A 17388-nucleotide genomic window follows, 5' to 3' on the forward strand; every position below is an offset into this window, starting at 1 on the left:
TACGTCTCCAGCTGGCAGAGGCACCTCGGGATCAGGATCCTGCGCAACTCATGGCAGAGGCTCCTCAACAACATGGAGTACCAGTGACATCAGCTATGTCCGGGGCCATTGCTAAGCCCCTGGGGCCCAGTACTAATGAGGCTCTTCAACAAAAGCTTGACTCTTTAACTGATGTTGTTGCTTCAATGGCTAAAACCATGCAGGAGATGAGAGGACCCAAGATGGAGTTGTCAAACCGTAGAGAAGGTGTTCCATGGATGAGACCCCGGAGATACCCGACATGGAGAGGACGACCCCGCGACCGCTACCAACCGGATGGACAGCCCATTTGCCGCCGTTGCCAGCAGCCAGGCCACTTTGCACGAGATTGTGATTTAAACGGGAATCCCCTGGGAATGCGGGCCGCTTCGCAGGAATGAACTTTCAAGGCCCAACACCCTGGCACGACAGGTACATCGGAGGACGACCCATTATCCCTATCGTGCTGGACGGAATGCCCCTCAACGCTTTGCTGGACACAGGTTCCCAGATTTCATCTATACCGTATATCCTTTATAAGAGGTACTGGGCTGATGCAGATATTGATAAAGGGCCCTCTGATGTTGAACTAGATATATGGGCCAGTAATGGTAAGTTGGTACCGAAACTAGGATTCAGGGAGATGACCATAAAGATTGGTAAAGTAGAATTGAAGAAACAGGGTATAATTGTTGTTGATGTTGACCGGCGGAACTGTGAACCAACTGTATTGATAGGAATGAATGTGTTAGAGAACTGCTTTTCCGAAGTCATTTCTGTCTTACAGCAAATTGCTGAAACTGCCCAATCCTGCCAGCAGAGAGTTCTCCGGAGGGAAATAAAAGTATTGATGTTAAGGCAACAGGTAGAAGTTGCAGGTGGAGAAATCGGCAGTGTGAGGGTAAGTGATCCAACATCTATTGTAATCCCACCAAAAACAGAAATGCTGGTATGGTGTAGAGCAGCCATTGGTACTAAGGGACGAGATTATCAAGCCTTAATAGAACCAGTGTACACCGACAGCAGGCCCACTATACTCACAGCACGAGGGATAGTCGAGGTACACCGGGGACGAGTGCCGGTACGACTTTTGAACTGTGGAGAGGAAGAGGTCACTTTGCCAAGGTATGCTACAATGGCAAAGCTATATACTGTTGACAACAATGCCATCACAACCATTGAGCCCTTAGAACCAACCTGTCAGGTGGAAGGCAATGGCTCAGATGGAGAAATGGAGGATTGGTGCCAACAGCTACACGTGGGCATAAATTCAACACCTACCCATCAAAAACAAGGGGTGTATAGGCTAGTGACGGAATATGAACAAGTCTTCAGTAAACACCCATTGGACTTCGGACGGATAGAAGGGGTAGAACACACAATCCCCACCAGTGACCATCCCCCAATAAAAGAAAGATATAGACCCATACCGCCCGCTCACTATCAATGTGCAAAAGATATGCTGAGGGAGATGAAACAGGCCGGGGTAATAAGAGACAGCTGTAGCCCCTGGGCGGCCCCTCTAGTGATTGTCAAAAAAAGGACGGAACCATGAGAATGTGCGTAGACTACCGGAAGATTAATAACATCACCCATAAAGACGCCTACCCCTTGCCTAGGATAGAAGAGTCCTTAACTGCTTTGAAATCTGCTAATTATTTTTCCACCTTAGACTTAACAAGCGGGTATTGGCAAGTCCCTGTGGCTGAGCGAGATAAGGAAAAGACGGCATTCACCACACCAATGGGTCTATGTGAATTTAATCGCATGCCGTTCGGACTCTGCAACGCATCCGGTACCTTCCAGCGGCTGATGGAATGCTGCCTCGGACACAAGAACTTCGAGACCGTCCTCCTGTACCTAGATGATGTGATCGTCTACTCAAAGACTTACGAACAACACTTAATAGACCTGGCAGAAGTGTTCGAAGCCTTATCCAGGTATGGCATGAAAGTCAAGCCATCCAAATGTCACCTTCTCAAGCCAAAGGTACAGTACCTGGGACACATCGTGAGTTCGGAGGGAGTAGCACCAGATCCCGAGAAAATAAGCGCCATAAGGGATTGGCCAAGACCTACCAGCGCAAAAGAAGTGAGACAATTCCTGGGATTGGTGGGTTACTATCGCAGATTTATAAAAGGATTTACCAAGTCGGCAGCACCCTTGCAAGACACCTTGGTAGGGCAGACGAAGAAACCTTCAAACCGAAACTCTCCTTTTCAGTGGAACGACGAAAGGGAAGACTCCTTTGAACAACTAAAGAAGGCACTAACCGGAGAAGAGGTTCTGGCATACCCAGATTACCATCAACCTTTCATCCTCTACACCGATGCCAGTAATGTGGGACTAGGAGCGGTGCTGTCACAAAAGCAAGAAGGTCGGGAGAAAGTCATCGCCTTTGCAAGTAGAAAGCTCCGGCCTACTGAAAGAAATTCAGAAAATTACAGCTCCTTCAAATTGGAACTACTGGCAGTAGTTTGGGCTGTGACTGAACGTTTCAAACACTATCTGGCCGCTGCAGAATTTATTGTCTATACTGACAACAATCCGTTGACCCACCTGGACACAGCCAAATTAGGTGCGTTAGAACAGCGATGGATAGCCCGGTTATCTAATTACAACTTCAAGATCAAGTATCGAGCAGGTCGCAAGAATGGAAATGCCGATGCCCTATCCCGGATGCCACACTTGAGAGATGTAGAAGAAGAAATGGGGGAGCTTGAAGAAATTGAACTACCAGCCTTCCATCATCCCAAGGCAAAACATCATCAGTCAAGTACCTATCAGAAACAACAAGAGGTGAATTTAAATCCGTTAGCACACCATAGATGGGCTGACACCCAAGACAGCAATCCGGCTGTGAAGTTGGTGAAGGAACTGTTAACTGAGCAAAGTGCATATCCCGATGAGGATGCCCCAGAAGAGACGCATCAACTCTGGAAAGAGAGAGGCAAAATGTTCCTGTATCAAGGGAAGCTCTGTAGAAGGTACACCAATCCGAAAACACATGAATTGGTTTGGCAGATTATCGTGCCTAAACAAGATGTCAAGATGGTCCTCGAAGCTTACCATAATGGTGCTGGTCACTTCGGTTGGAAAAAGTTAGAAGTACTTCTAAGAGAAAGATTTTATTGGGTCGGGATGAGAAAATCAATCGAACAGTGGTGCAGAAATTGTGGCCCGTGCAACCTCAGAAGAAACGATCAAAAGAACCAAAGAGCACCACTGCAGCCCATAATCACCAAACAACCACTTGAACTTGTAGCCATGGACCACGTGAAGTTGACACCAAGCCGGTCTGGCTATGTCTATGCCTTGACCATCGTGGACCATTATTCACGCTTCTTGGTAGTAGTACCCGTAAAAGATCTGACAGCAAAAACAGCAGCCAAAGCATTCCAAACGTACTTTTGTAGACCCCATGGATATCCGGAACAGGTTCTCACCGACCAAGGTACAGCCTTTGAATCAGAGATCTTCAGAGAATTCTGTAATATGTATGGTTGCAAAAAGTTCCGGACGACGGCCTATCATCCACAAACAAACGGCTTATGCGAGAAGATGAACCATATTGTAATAGAACTACTAAAGACTTTACCTGAGGCAGAAAGGAATCAATGGCCAGAGAAATTGCCTGACTTGGTGGATCTGTATAATCATGTCCCGGTGAGTTCCACCAATTGCACCCCAGCTTACCTTATGCGTGCAAGACCCGGCCAATTACCAATCGATCTAGAAATGGGAATTCTGAAACCAGACGCAGAAGTCCAAGACTCCAATTGGGATATCATACGGCAAAAGCAGTATCGCCAAGTGCAAGAGAGTGTGGAAAGAAGCCTTCAGCAAACTAGAGAAAGACAAGAGCGAACTTTCAACCAGAATGCTCTAGCGACCCCATTAAGACCAGGTGACCAAGTGCTCAAGAGAAATCGTCGAACCAATAAACTGGACAATCAGTGGGAAGCCGTACCCTACACAGTTTTACCAACAAGAGTGGATAATCCTAAAATGTGTCTCATTAGCAAAAACGGAGGCTTAACATCTGTACTAGTGTCAAGAGACAATCTTAAATTATGTCCGGAAGCATTGAAAGAGCCAGACGTTGTCCAGCCAGAACCAGAAGTTATTCAACCCATACAGGTTCAACCAGTAAAGGAAAAAGAAGAGGAAGTGTATCACACCTGTATAGGAGACTTTCCCAAAACCCTACTAACATACCATGGTGCAGTAGTGGTTCCCATGGTGGCCTTTTACCCAACACCGAACCCAATACCAGAAGTCCCAAGACAGGAAGAGGCTGACCCCATACTACAGGAGGTTCCAGGCCAGGAAGAACAGATTCCTGGTCAGAGTAATCCCATTCACGGTGGACTTGCCAACTCCATAGTTATGGAATTATCTTTAGCAGAGCAGGCAGATACTACATCCGCAGTAGACAGTAGTACACCACATGAAGAGACACCGCTATTACGTAGATCACAGCGTAGTACCCAGGGTCAATTACCGGCCAGGTATGCAGATTACCAACTATAAAGCTCATAATGTGAATTGTATATATGTTATGCCGTATATAGTTAAACAGAAAATGTAGTATAGTCATTGTTATCAGTCTGCAACGTTTAAGCCCAGTGCCTACAGAGACTTGTCTGTATGAACTTCTTGCATATTCTTGAACTTTTTATCAGCCCGGAGGCACTAAATCAAAGCTCCGGAAAGACTGCTTTTTGAACTTTGCTCCTCGCTCTTTTTGAACTTTCTTTAGACTTTATATTGATAACTCCGTTGGAAAAATGGAACTAAATTCCTGGACACTAAGTACAGTGCCTTTCCTAATACCTTCAAGGATAGAACTGTATTAATGGACGCTATTTGAAGTGACTTTGTACAGAACTATATTTTTGTTTCCTCGAGTGGTTTTTGTAACTTTTCATTTTTAAGACTCTGTACATATTAATTGTTATTTCAAAATGTTATTGTCCCACAGTCCCGGAGTACTGTTCTTAACTAAGGGGGAATGTGGCACCCCTAGGGGTATTTGCCACAAAAATAGTTACTGACAGTAAATACAAATACTAAATTAGCAAGACTGCACTACCACCTCCGGCCAGAAGGGGGAGCTCCAGAGACTCCCCTTGATCCATTCTGGTCTGAGAGAAGAAATGGCAGTTGGGCTAAGGAGCTGAAAGTGAGAGGTCATACAGTTGAATCTCTAACAGCCCTGTGACTGTTACTAGGCCTAAATCACCAGCCTGAGGAGAAGAGGGATAGAGAAAAAGGACATTGTGAGAACCGGGTAGCATTAATCACTACCCAGAACAGGCGCAAAGACGGATACCGGATCCGTGGCTGTATTCATTACATATAATACAGCAACCGGAAAAACGTGAGGTGATATCAGCTTCACTAGGGTCGGACGCAGCAACAGACACAGAGTTCAGCGGTACTCCTGGAGGGGGTAAGCCGATAAAAGGACTCGGGTTGCCCGTCGAACCAGGACCCGGAGGGGACAGATTGGGCCGGCAGCCAGTTCACATACAGCAGCAGGGCCACACAGATATTGCGTACAATAAGAGGCGAAGACCCCGGCAGGTTCAAAGTAACTCAGAGTTCCCATACAGACTCCGGTGACAGGACTGGTTGTAAATCCTTTTTTGTTAAAGTAAACTGGTTAAACGTTTCAGTGCCTCAGTCTTTCATTTGGACAATAGCCATCTATCCAGGATTGGGATCATCACCGCTGGGAGAACCTGCTGCTGATCAAGTAAGTGCCTGTTCCCTCACGATACCCTTTACACTGTGCATTGCCTGAGGCCACAGCACCGGGTCAAGCCACCCGTGACACCCCCCTCAAGAGACAGACCCCATTGGTCTGGTGCTGGGTACCCCGGTCTCTTGGGCGTCACAATTACAATTTATATTTTAAATGGTGGGTATAATGGTTGCATTGTAATAGAGTACAGGGTAGAGTATGTCACCACGGAAAAGACAGACCAACTGTTGAGGGGGGGTTATTAACAGGAGCAATATTCTCTTCGCAGGGAGAAAACAGTAGAATATAAACTGATAAAATAACTGTGCAAATATATGGGAAGCAGTATAAGTTCCCAGACAGTCAAACAGTATAACGGTAGTAAACGGAATTTCTTGGGAAAACACTTATCAGTCTGAAGAGGACTTGCTTGTAGGGTCGTCTTCTCCAATGTAGGCGCCGAGAAACAGCAGCACTTGTCGTCCCTCTGTTATCCGTGGGCTGTGTAGTCTTTAGGAACCCACAACCTGGGGTTTAAATGGTTACTGTGGTGAGCAGAGGGGAAGCTAGGCAAACGGAGTCCCCTGTGTTCTGAGTCTTTTGCTTCAACATTGCAGCCTAGCCCGGGAGAATGATGCTCAGTCTATTATTGGGTCTCCCAACAGGAATCAGGGGCTCTGCACTAATACAGTGGGTACTAGGGGCCACTGTCTCTGCACGGGCCACTGTCTCTGCATGAGTCACTGTCTCTTCACAGGCATCAGGGTGCACCTCTCAGTCACAGCAGAGTCCACTTTCACATACTCACAAGATGCAGTCTTTCTGGACAATCTCCCTGTATCAGTCCTCCAACCGGGAGCTCTCTCTCTCTTCCCCAGAGCGCTTCTGCGTGTTGTATCTGCTGCTCTCCCCACTGCGCCCGCTGTTCTCTCTGCGGCACATGCTGCCCTAGCCCTGAAACGCGCAGCTTTTTCCTCCCTCAGCCCGGCTTCCTTCCTGTCCTGGTCTCTAAGTCTGCCCCCTGGGAAACCTGCTGCATAGCTAAGTGGTTCCAAGCACGGAGCAGAGAAGGTAACCCCCTTACATTCCCCCCTCTTTTTCCTCGCCATTCCACTGGCGAGAGTTCCCGAAGTTCCTGTTGGCAATCTTCCAGTCCTTGCACAATCTGCTGCCAGATGAACTCGTCCTGATTGTAGCGAACAGGGGTTCACCAGCCGTTGAACATTCAGAGCGTCTCAAATCAGCAGGGGTGGTGATGTCAACTGCTGTAGAAGGAGTGGGGGTTGAGGTCTCCTCTGACACGTTTGTCATTCCAGGCACCAGCTCTGTTTCCGGGTTCCCTGGGAGAAATTGGGAGTCTTCCTTGTCTTCTACATCAACATTGATCACTGGTGCAGCCGGTGAGGGCGCTGGGGGTAATTGAACCGATTCAGGATCTCAAGACAAACATGGACGAAACATATTCCTGTGCAGTGTGCGGGTGGGGGTCACTTCTTATGTTTCGGGCTGAACCTCATAAATGGGACTCCCGTTGCCGAACTGCCGCTTCACTCAGTATGGCCTCTTCTCCCACCGGTACCCCAATTTGTTGTGTTGGCGCTTTTCCCTCACTAAGACTCGTTCTCCAGGCCGCAGGGCTGGCCCCCTTTGAGGAGCTACCTGAGGGTGTTCCAATTCTTGTAGATGGTTCTGCACTAGCCGTTGAATGGTCCGCAGCTGACGATGATGTTCTTGAACCAAGGAGTACACCACCGTCCGTGGGTACTCCTCCTCAGGCTCCAGCTCCACCAGCCCCTTTCCGGGTCGGCCGAAGAACAAAGAGTAGGGAGTGAATCCAGTGGTGCTGTGTTTCCGATTGTTATACGCCCACACCAATTCAGTTACAGACTCAGTCCACCTCACCTTCAAGTCCTCTTCCAGTTTCTCAGCATTTGAATCAGAGTGCGGTTAAATCTTTCACAAGCCCCGTTCCCCTGTGGATGGTAATGAGTGGTCCGTGACTTATCGATCTTGTACAGCTGGTGCAACTCCTCCATCACTCTTCCGAGGAAGCAGGCCCCCTGATGCACTTAGGACACCCGAACACCAGTATGAAGTGCTTGCAGATTACATGAGCAGCAGACTCGGCAGTCTGGTCCCGTGTGGGCGTCACTACGGCAAATTTAGTAAAGTGGTCTATCATCACTAAACAATGCTCATAGCCTTGGTGCGCTGGTCCAATTGTCAAGTAATCTATGGCCAGGATGTCCATGGGGCTAGAAGACCTCACCATCTCTGTGGGAGCTCGTGGTTCTGGTGGTTTGACCAGCTCACAACTCCTGCATTGCTGGCATACTTTCTCCACAATGTTTCTCAGGTGGGGATGATAAAATAGTTGCTGCAACCACTGGAAAATTTTTTCCGGCCCAAAGTGTGCTCCTTTCTCATGCGCTTCCTTAGCCACTTGATATATCAGGGATGAGGGAATAACCGTCTGCCATACAGGACCGAGTTCTGTTTGCAGAAATAACTTCCGGTAAAGGATACCATCCCGCCACTGGAGCCTCTCCCACTAGCGTAACATCTTCAGCACTACACATGACATGGCCCTCCTCTCGTGACGATTGGGCATTTGTTCAGACACGACCCACCGCCTCAACTGAGCTAGTTCCTGATCTTTTTGCTGCACTTGGACCCACTCATCGTGGGGCTGCTCCAACAAATTCACACAGGCCTCTTCCTGTTCAATTTCCCACGCCGCTGACACTGTTCTGGCAGTCTCTCCAAAACCTGGAACCTCCACATACTCCAGTTCTTCATCCTGGCTGGGTGCTGGTTTGTGATAGTTCACTTGAGAGAGGGCAGCTGCCTGAACATTCTTGGCTTCTCTTTTATACGAAATTCTGTATCGAAACTTGGCCATTCAGGCTACCCAACGTTGTTCTAGGGCCCCTAACTTGGCAGTCTCAAGATGGGCCAGCGGATTGTTATTGGTGCGTACATGAACTTCTGAGCCAGCCAGATATTCCACGAACTTCTCAGTCATTGCCCACACCAGCGCCAACAATACCAGCTTAAACAAACTGTAGTTTTCTGGATAACTTTCCGAGTCATGCAAAGACCGACTGGCGTATGCGATCACACGCTCTTTTCCATCCTGCATCTGCGATAGTACTGCCCCGAGGCCCTGCAGGCTCCCATCAGTGTGCAAGATGAACGACTGCATTAAGTCGGCGTAGGCCAGCACAGGGGCCTCCGTCAGAGCCTTCTTCAGAGCTAAGAAGTTTTTGGAGTTGGCCACTTTTATACTGCAGCGATCTTCTCCTGGGAAGGCCTCACCCCCTCAGCGGAGACAACGTGCCCCAAGTATTCAATCTCAGTCCGGAAGAGGTGACATTTCTGGGATTTCACTTTCAAGCCATACTTCTGTAGCTGACTCAGAACTTGCCCCAGTCTCTGCAGATGCTCCTCAAAGGTGGGGGCAAAGACGATGATATCATCCAAGTAAATCAAACTGGCTTCAAAGTTCACGTCTCCCAGACATCTCTCCATGAGTCGCTGAAACATTCCAGGGGCGTTGGCTAGGCCAAAGGGCATCCAGTCGAACTCATACAGTCCCATCGGAAGGATGAAAGCCATCTTGGCTCGGTCTCGCTCGGACTTGGGCACCTGCCTGTAGCAGCTGGCCAAGTCTAACGTGGAGAAATACCTGGCATTCCCTAATGCCAACAGGGACTCCTCTATCCTGGGCAGTGGGTATGAGTCCCGCACAGCAAGCGTTGAGCCGGCGATAGTCCACACAGAACTGCAAGGACCCATCCTTCTTCCTCACCAAGACTATAGGGGCAGCCCACGGGCTCTGACTTTCACGTATGACTCCCTTCTTCAACATATGTGACAGCATTCCCTTCACCTCCTGGTACATCTGTGGGGGTTTTTGGCAGTACCATCCCCGGTGGGTATCTCGTAGGTGATGGCTGTGGTACATCCAAAGTCGTCTTCGTCTCTGGCGAACACCTCCCGATATTTCCCCAATAAGGCTTCCACCTTAGATACCTGCTGTGGGGTAAGTTCTGAGAGCTCCACCCTCATGCGTTCCAATATCTGTCGCCCTTCTTACAGCAGTATGGGGTCCGGAGCTGCCTCCACTTTGACGTTCACCAACCATGGATCTTTAGGCCTAGCGGTCAGCTGTACTGTTTCCGATGGGACCAGCTCATCTGGAAGGCCCAGGACCTGGGCGACTTCACTCCTGCGGGGTAAAATTGCATCTGTCTCCCCCAAATTCATGCAGCGCACAAGGACAGTACCGTCCCGCACGGTAGCCAGGGACCGTGCAACCAATATTCCTGACGGTAACTGGTCGACTCTGCTGGTCTCAATCTGGACTTCCACCCCTTCCAGCAGGATACCAGTTCGTATAGGCAGGGGAAGGACCGCCTGCCCAGGGGGAAACAATCGATTGACAGAGGTGGGGATGATGACTTTGCTGAGATCCTTTCCTTCGCTGTATGCTTTCCGGACCTGGGCTGTCCGTATCAGTTGTTGAAAAACCCTTTTCTGGGGTGTTTGGTCGCTCCATTGTTGTAGGATCTGTTCCAGGGACTCGTTGAAAAGAAGGCTCCCGAGGTCTTTTAACACATTCATGCCAAGGGTCACGGTATGGTTTTTAGATACTTCTCCGTCCACCAATACTACTCCTGTTCTCCCGACATCTTTACCGCAGACCTCTATGTTCATCCATACCACCCCTGCGACCGGGATGGGCAAGTGATTGGCCGCCATAAGTTTGATCACAGGGCCCCATTCGGGCCATAGCGCCTCCGTGAAGTGACAGCGGAAATATCCCTCAGGCATGGTGGTCACTTGTGAACCTGTGTCCAACAGGCACCGCACCACTCTTCCATTGATTTCTGCCCAGACCAGGGGGCACGTGGAGACAAAGCTGGGGGACTTCTACTACTCCTCTTCTGCTCTCCACGCTCCAAGCGGTGTCCCTCGAGCTCGGAGCCCCCTTGTTTAAAAGAGGGCGTGGGGATGGTCAGCTCCGGCGGGAACACCATCGGGCGATGTGGCCGGACTCTCCACAGGTGTAGCATGTAAGAGGGCTTCTCCTCCTGGTAGCTTCACCCTCCTTTTGGGGGGCAGCTTCTCCGCCTCACACCAAAGGTCCGGGTCCTTCTGCCAGAGTTCTTCTTGAGGCCGCCATTTCTTCACGAACCTGCTTAATCTCCATTCTCAGGACCTCCACCCATTGAGGGATATTGTTTGCGGTGGTGGATACCTCCCCGCTCCATACCCACCCCACTGGCCCTGTCACTGCCTGTTCTTGTTCTCGCACACGTGCCTCACTGCCAACTTCAGAGAAAGTTATGTCTGGCTTCACCCGCATGCGCTCTCGCAGTGCCTGTTTCATCATTGTGTCATGCAGTCCCATCACCAGCCGATCCCTGAGCACCACATCAACTGGCCCTACACCTACACCGTCTTTCCGTCTAATAGCAGTGTGGAGCTCTTTTAGGGCATTCATGAATTGGGTCACGGTCTCCCCCTCTCTTTGTACCCGATGAAACAGTCGCATGCAAAGTTCCCCTACGTCAGTGTTGTCCCCATGCGTCTCCTCCAGTATGCACAGCACTTTGTCTAGGGTATCTCCCTCACAGGGAGACCTATGCATGACAGAATCCCGTGCCTCCCCCTCCAGGGCCATTAACCCCTTCATGACCCAGCCTATTTTGACCTTAAAGACCTTGCCGTTTTTTGCAATTCTGACCAGTGTCCCTTTATGAGGTAATAACTCAGGAACACTTCAATGGATCCTAGCGGTTCTGAGATTGTTTTTTCATGACATATTGGGCTTCATGTTAGTGGTAAATTTAGGTCAATAAATTATGCGTTTATTTGTGATAAAAACGGAAATTTGGCGAAAATTTTGAAAATTTCGCAATTTTCACATTTTGAATTTTTATTCTGTTAAACCAGAGAGTTATGTGACACAAAATAGTTAATAAATAACATTTCCCACATGTTTACTTTACATCAGCACAATTTTGGAAACAAAATTTTTTTTTGCTAGGAAGTTATAAGGGTTAAAAATTGACCAGCGATTTCTCATTTTTACAACAAAATTTACAAAACCATTTTTTTAGGGACCACCTCACATTTGAAGTCAGTTTGAGGGGTCTATATGGCTGAAAATACCCAAAAGTTACATCATTCTAAAAACTGCACCCCTCAAGGTACTCAAAACCACATTCCAGAAGTTTATTAACCCTTCAGGTGCTTCATAGCAAAAGAAGCAACATGGAAGGAAAAAATGAACATTTAACTTTTTAGTCACAAAAATTATTTTTTAGCAACAATTTTTTTATTTTCCCAATGGTAAAAGGAGAAACTGAACCACGAAAGTTGTTGTCCAATTTGTCCTGAGTACGCTGATACCTCATATGTGGGGGTAAACTACTGTTTGGGCGCACGGCAGGGCTTGGAAGGGAAGGAGCGCCATTTGACTTTTTGAATCAAAAATTGGCTCCACTCTTTAGCGGACACCATGTCACGTTTGGAGAGCCCCCGTGTGCCTAAAAATTGGAGCTCCCCCACAAGTGACCCCATTTTGGAAACTAGACGCCCCAGGGAACTTATCTAGATGCATAGTGAGCACTTTGAACCCCCAGGTGCTTCACAAATTGATCCGTAAAAATGAAAAAGTACTTTTTTTCACAAAAAAATTCTTTTAGCCTCAATTTTTTCATTTTCACATGGGCAACAGGCTAAAATGGATCCTAAAATTTGTTGGGCAATTTCTCCTGAGTACACCGATACCTCACATGTGGGGTTAAACCACTGTTTGGGCACATGGTAAGGCTCGGAAGGGAAGGAGCGCCATTTGACTTTTTGAATGAAAAATTATCTCCATCGTTAGCGGACACCATGTCGCGTTTGGAAAGCTCCTGTGTGCCTAAACATTGGCTATCCCCCACAAGTGACCCCATTTTGGAAACTAGACCCCCCAAGGAACTTATTTAGATGCCTAGTGAGCACTTTAAACCCTCAGGTGCTTCACAAATTGATCTGTAAAAATGAAAAAGTACTTTTTTTTCACAAAAAAATTATTTTCGCCTCAATTTTTTCATTATCACATGGGCAATAGGATAAAATGGATAATAAAATTTGTTGGGCAATTTCTCCCGAGTACGCCGATACCTCATATGTGGGGGTAAACCACTGTTTGGGCACTCGGCAGGGCTCGGAAGGGAAGGCGCGCCATTTGACTTTTTGAATGGAAAATTAGCTCCAATTGTTAGCAGACACCATGTCGCGTTTGGAGAGCCCCTGTGTGCCTAAACATTGGAGCTCCCCCACAAGTGACCCCATTTTGGAAACTAGACCCCCCAAGGAACTTATCTAGATGCATATTGAGCACTTTAAACCCCCAGGTGCTTTACAGAAGTTTATATCGCAGAGCCATGAAAATAAAAAATAATTTTTCTTTCCTCAAAAACGATTTTTAGCCTGGAATTTCCTATTTTGCCAAGGGTAATAGGAGAAATTGGACCCCAAATGTTGTTGTCCAGTTTCTCCTGAGTACGCTGATACCCCATATGTGGGGGTAAACCACTGTTTGGGCGCACGGCAGGGCTCGGAAGGGAAGGCACGCCATTTGGCTTTTTAAATGGAAAATTAGCTCCAATCATTAGCGGACACCATGTCACGTTTGGAGAGCCCCTGTGTGCCTAAACATTGGAGATCCCCCAGAAATGACCCCATTTTGGAAACTAGTCCACCAAAGGAACTAATCTAGATGTGTGGTGAGGACTTTGAACCCCCAAGTGCTTCACAGAAGTTTATAACGCAGAGCCATGAAAATAAAAAAAAGAATTATTTTCTCAAAAATGATCTTTTAGCCTGCAATTTTTTATTTTCCCAAGGGTATCAGGATAAATTTGACCCCAAAAGTTGTTGTCCAGTTTCTCCTGAGTACGCTGATACCCCATATGTGGGGGTAAACCACTGTTTGGGCACATGCCGGGGCTCGGAAGTGAAGTAGTGACGTTTTGAAATGCAGACTTTGATGGAATGCTCTGTGGGCGTCACGTTGCGTTTGCAGAGCCCCTGATGTGGCTTAACAGTAGAAACCCCCCACAAGTGACCCCATTTTGGAAACTAGACCCCGAAAGGAACTTATCTAGATGTGTGGTGAGCACTTTGAACCCCCAAGTGCTTCACAGAAGTTTATAATGCAGAGCCGTGAAAATAATAAATACGTTTTCTTTCCTCAAAAATAATTATTTAGCCCAGAATTTTTTAATTTTCCCAAAGGTAACAGGAGAAATTGGACCCCAATATTTGTTGTCCAGTTTCTCCTGAGTACGCTGATACCCCATGTGTGGGGGTAAACTACTGTTTGGGCACATGCCGGGGCTCGGAATTGAAGTAGTGACGTTTTGAAATGCAGACTTTGATGGAATGCTCTGCGGGCGTCACGCTGCGTTTGCAGAGCCCCTGATGTGGCTAAACAGTAGAAACCCCCCACAAGTGACCCCATTTTGGAAACTAGACCCCGAAAGGAACTTATCTAGATATGTGGTGAGCACTTTGAACCCCCAAGTGCTTCATAGAAGTATATAATGCAGAGCCGTGAAAATAATAAATACATTTTCTTTCCTCAAAAATAATTATTTAGCCCAGAATTTTTTATTTTCCCAAGGGTTACAGGAGAAATTGGACCCCAAAATGTGTTGTTCAGTTTCTCCTGAGTACGCCGATACCCCATGTGTGGAGGTAAACCACTGTTTGGGCACACGTTGGGGCTCAGAAGGGAAGTAGTGACTTTTGAAATGCAGACTTTGATGGAATGGTCTGCGGGCGTCACGTTGCGTTTGCAGAGCCCCTGGTGTGCCTAAACAGTAGAAACCCCCCACAAGTGACCCCATTTTAGAAACTAGACCCCCCCAAGGAACTTATCTAGATATGTGGTGAGCACTTTGAACCCCCAAGTGCTTCACAGACGTTTACAACGTAGAGCCGTGAAAATAATAAATCATTTTTCTTTCCTGAAAAATGATGTTTTAGCAAGCATTTTTTTATTTTCACAAGGTTATCAGGAGAAATTGGACCCCAGTAATTGTTGCGCAGTTTGTCCTGAGTACACTGATACCCCATATTGTGGGGGTAAACCACTGTTTGGGCACACGTCAGGGCTCGGAATTGAGGGAGCACCATTTGACTTTTTGAATACGAGATTGGCTGGAATCAATGGTGGCGCCATGTTGCGTTTGGAGACCCCTGATGTGCCTAAACAGTGGTAACCCCTCAATTCTACCTCCAACACTAACCCCAACACACCCCTAACCCTAATCCCAACTGTAGCCATAACCCTAATCACAACCCTAACCCCAACACACCCCTAACCACAACCCTAATTCCAACACTAACCCCAACACACCCCTAATCCTAACCACAACCCTAATTCCAACTGTAGCCATAACCCTAATCACAGCCCTAACCCTAACCCCAACACACCCCTAACCCTAATCCCAACTGTAGCCATAACCCTAATCACAGCCCTAACCCTAACCCCAACACACCCCTAACCCTAATCCCAACTGTAGCCATAACCCTAATCACAACCCTAACCACAACACACCCCTAACCACAACCCTAATTCCAACCCTAACCATAAGGCTATGTGCCCACGTTGCGGATTCGTGTGAGATTTTTCAGCATCGTTTTTGAAAAATCCGCGGGTAAAAGGCACTGCGTTTTACCTGCGGATTTTCCGCGGATTTCCAGTGTTTTTGTGCGGATTTCACCTGCGGATTCCTATTGAGGAACAGGTGTAAAACGCTGCGGAATCCGCACAAAGAATTGACATGCTGCGGAAAATACAACGCAGCGTTTCCGCGCGGTATTTTCCGTACCATGGGCACAGCGGATTTGGTTTTCCATATGTTTACATGGTACTGTAAACCTGATGGAACACTGCTGCGAATCCGCAGCGGCCAATCCACTGCGGATCCGCAGCCAAATCCGCACCGTGTGCACATGGCCTAATTCTAAAGGTATGTGCACACGCTGCGGAAAACGCTGCGGATCCGCAGCAGTTTCCCATGAGTTTACAGTTCAATGTAAACCTATGGGAAACAAAAATCGCTGTACACATACTGCGGAAAAACTGCACGGAAACGCAGCGGTTTACATTCCGCAGTATGTCACTTCTTTGTGCGGATTCCGCAGCGATTTTACAACTGCTCAAATAGAAAATCGCAGTTGTAAAACCGCAGTGAAATGCGCAGAAAAAACGCGGTAAATCCGCCATAAATCCGCAGCGGTTTAGCACTGCGGATTTATCAAATCCGCTGCGGAAAAATCCGCAGAGGACCAGAATACGTGTGCACATACCGAATCCCTAACCCTACCCCTAACCCTACCCCTAACCCTACCCCTAACCCTAACCCTACCCCTAGCCCTAACCCTAGCCCTAACCCTAACCCTAGCCCTAACCCTACCCCTAACCCTACCCCTAACCCTAACCCTAACCCTAGCCCTAACCCTACCCCTAACCCTAGCCCTAACCCTACCCCTAACCCTACCCCTAACCCTAACCCTAACCCTACCCCTAACCCTATTCTAACATTAGTGGAAAAAAAAAATTCTTTATTTTTTTTATTGTCCCTACCTATGGGGGTGACAAAGGGGGGGGTCATTTATTATTTTTTTTATTTTGATCACTGAGATAGATTATATCTCAGTGATCAAAATGCACTTTGGAACGAATCTGCCGGCCGGCAGATTCGGCGGGCGCACTGCGCATGCTCCCGCCATTTTGGAAGATGGCGGCGCCCGGGGAGAAGACGGACGGACTCCGGCAGGATCGGTAAGTATGATAGGGTGGGGGGGGAGCACGGGGGGGGGGATCGGAGCATGGGGGGGTGAATCAGAGCGCGGGAGGGGTGGAACGGAGCACGGGGGGTAGAACGGAGCACGGGGTGGTGGAACGGAGCACGGGGGGGTGGAACGGAGCACGGAGGGGGGTGGATCGGAGTGCAGGGGGGGTGATCGGAGCACGGGGGGGTGATTGAAGCACGGGGGGAGCGGACAAGAGCACGGGGGGGAGCGGAGCACAGGACAGAGGGGAGCCGGAACAGTGTACCGGCCAGATCGGAGGGCTGGGGGGGCGATCGGTGGGGTGGGCTGGGGGCACATTAGTATTTCCAGCCATGGCCGATGATATTGCAGCATCGGCCATGGCTGGATTGTAATATTTCACCCGTTATAATAGGTGAAATATTACAAATCGCTCTGATTGGCAGTTTCACTTTCAACAGCCAATCAGAGCGATCGTAGCCACGAGGGGGTGAAGCCACCCTCCTGGGCTAAACTACCACTCCCCCTGTCCCTGCAGATCGGGTGAAATGGGAGTTAACCCTTTCACCCGGCCTGCAGGGACGCGATCTTTCCATGACGCCACATAGGCGTCATGGGTTGGATTGGCACCGACTTTCATGATGCCTACGTGGCGTCAAAGGTCGGGAAGGGGTTAACCCCTTCATGACCCAGCCTATTTTGACCTTAAGGACCTGGCCGTTTTTTGCAATTCTGACTAGTGTCCCTTTATGAGGTAATAACTCAGGAACGCTTCA

This window comes from Ranitomeya imitator, chromosome 6 (genome assembly GCF_032444005.1).
Source record: "Ranitomeya imitator isolate aRanImi1 chromosome 6, aRanImi1.pri, whole genome shotgun sequence".
Taxonomy (NCBI): domain Eukaryota; kingdom Metazoa; phylum Chordata; class Amphibia; order Anura; family Dendrobatidae; genus Ranitomeya; species Ranitomeya imitator.